This window comes from Amblyomma maculatum, chromosome 6 (assembly GCF_055883805.1).
Source record: "Amblyomma maculatum isolate TAMU_Amacu chromosome 6, ASM5588380v1, whole genome shotgun sequence".
Lineage (NCBI taxonomy): Eukaryota > Metazoa > Arthropoda > Arachnida > Ixodida > Ixodidae > Amblyomma > Amblyomma maculatum.
The window spans coordinates 38,381,990-38,384,708 of NC_139349.1; positions in this window are offsets into that span (position 1 = coordinate 38,381,990).

The following is a 2,719-nucleotide window of genomic DNA, read 5'->3' on the forward strand; positions in this document are numbered from 1 at the left end:
CACATGAAGAAAATGTCTAAACATCACCTAAGGAGCCTTGTATAATATCCACTCAACCTTCAACACTAAAAGCAGAATGTGAAGCTAATTTATTCTCGCTTCTTAGTGTGTGGAAGAGATCTTGGAAGGCTTCCTGGTGAATATAATATAAACTTCAAATATTTTTGAGAAACAGGATATATGATGTTTTACTATGATAACATTAAAGGACCTGTTCTACAGAAAATCCAGAATTATCGGTGTTGTGATTGTGGGAGTTGTCGCTGTGCTTGATCATTGTTGCGGACGTTATCAACGAAAAATAATGGCTATGGCTCTGGTAGCTTCGAAAATTGACCTGGTCGAGCACTGATTCACCGATGGTTTGTGTGATGTAATGAGACCACACGCTACCATAAAGCGGGGAGGAGGTGCGAACTCGACTCGTTCATTTATGGTGAGAGCAAGTTAGATAGCATCCTTTCACTGCTCTTGGATGCCCACTCAAGCGCGCTAATTGTAAGCCGAACAGTTGCAAGCCAAAGCACCGGTACCTGGATAACGTGGTCATAAACACTGCATCCTTATAAAAATAGGCTGAGATATTAGAGGTAGAAATTAAGTCAGTGGAGGTAAAGTAGAGAGAATACGTGTAGTCGAATGAGGACTTGCAAAAGCAGCCACAGAATGGAGCCTTTAACGCTATCACATCCTACTCTTTATACCGGAGCTTCTGTTTAAGACATGAAATTTAGCGCGAATAAAGACAGACACAAACAGAAACGACGAACTTCATTTATCTTTATTACCTGACCATATATAAACACAGCATGTGGACTTTTTACTGCTGTCAGGAAGCTTGAGCTTGGAAGTAAAAAAAAAAAAAAGATTTTGTGGAATGAAGGCATGAATGTGAAGGAAACATGTAAAGTTTCTCCTGTTACGTGTACAGCTCCCTGTTATTCTGCTGTCTTCATCGCCCATTGCGGGAGCGTCACCGCCGGCTATACAAAACTTTCAGGAGTGGCTTGATTTGTTCAGCGCCCATGAGAGAAAACAAGTAGGGAAAAGCAAAGAATAGCATATAATATTTTTGTTGCTTTTATTTTACCGTATTTTAGCAATTATTTTGTTTAGTATACAACTTGACACACATTGGAAGACGAACCATTCACTCGCCATAGGTCACAGCAGCACCAGCTATGCTCGGCTGCCTTACTTGCGTGCCTTCTTTCAGAAATATTTATTCAAATAATCTTCTGTATCAGTGCAAACAAAACAATTGCATTCTCCTCTGATCTTTTTAGTCTCTTATTTTGTTTCAGCTCACAAAGTTGGGGAACTGTTAGCTGTCTTAATTCAAGCTTGCCTACACAGTCCCTGTAAAAAGCTGCATTCGAGGAACTTCCCTCAAGAAACAGAACACTTTCACAAGACAAGCCTTCGGTAATGGCCGCACGGGTCGTGGGTGATTGGTCATTTATAGGTTGCAGCGGCTGCTACCTCTGCTGTCGCTAGTAATGTCGTGCGTCTCTGTAAACAACTCTCTAGTTGTGCGAAGTTACAGCGGGGCGTGCTGTGGGTGGTGCTGCGAATGGCTGTGGCAACCTTCGCCTGCTTAATTACATGCGTCGATGCCCCCAGTGTGTCCTGTCGGTGACAGCGCTGTTTGCCGATGCGAAAGAATGAAAACTGAGTATTAGTTCTAGTCCAACTGCTCCAACAGTTAGTTGGCTGCACATGCGTGAACTATCAACGGCTCACAAAAACACAGGCCAGGACCACATGAGAGGAGGGAACAGCAGAGCTTTTAATGCGGCTTAATTGCACTATCCGCTGTCCGCGCTGACATGTCTGCTTCTTAGACCCACGCCTGCATTTTAATGCGGTATTAAGGGCACAGTTATATTTGTTCTCTGCATGCTAGTGCACCTCAAGGCAAAAGAAAAAAGGAATTCCTTGTAAGCGCCTGTCTACGATCGCGAAATAGAACCTTCAACGCTCGCTTCCACGAGCTTAGAAGACATCAACCCGGCTTAAACGCGTCATAATTTGATATAACCTAATGCGCTCAACTGATTGATTGCTATTTAAGACGCGTTCGAATGAAGAGGAAAAACCATAGAAGAAAAATACTGGGACAGTCTCGACAAAGACATTTTCTAACAGGAAGTCGTTTATAAATGGAAATCTTTCTCATAACGTTAGATTGAGGGTCGGAGTTTTTCTTAACAATGTTGCTATCCACAAAAAAGCTATCCATTGGTTCTCAATGGGCAATTTAACTACTCCATGGGACTGAAGAAAAAAAAAGAAAGAAATTGCTATGCATCTAAAGGTTGGAGTATTCACCTGAATATTTTCAAACAGTGTCTGCAAACCAAAACCCATGGTAAACCAAACTGGGCTTCCTACTTGGTTGGCATTGTGTTGAATATCCTATACACAATACTCAGCACAATACACAATTGCGCTGAATATTCTATATACGCGTGGCGTGGGGCATGGCAGGCGCAGCCGAAGAAGAGGAAGATAAAACTGTTCTCTTCCGCCTACCCCTTCGAGCAAGCTTCGGTTCCCCCTAGAAAACGGTGCGTGCTGCTTGTTACCTGCCAATAAGTACGCTCCAATTTATTTCCCTTTCGCTGCAGCTACCTGTGGTCCTGCCGAGTTCTCTAAGACGCCATCGCAACCTCACGAAATGGAACCCGAAAGTTTCGCCACGAACCCAACTGCCGGA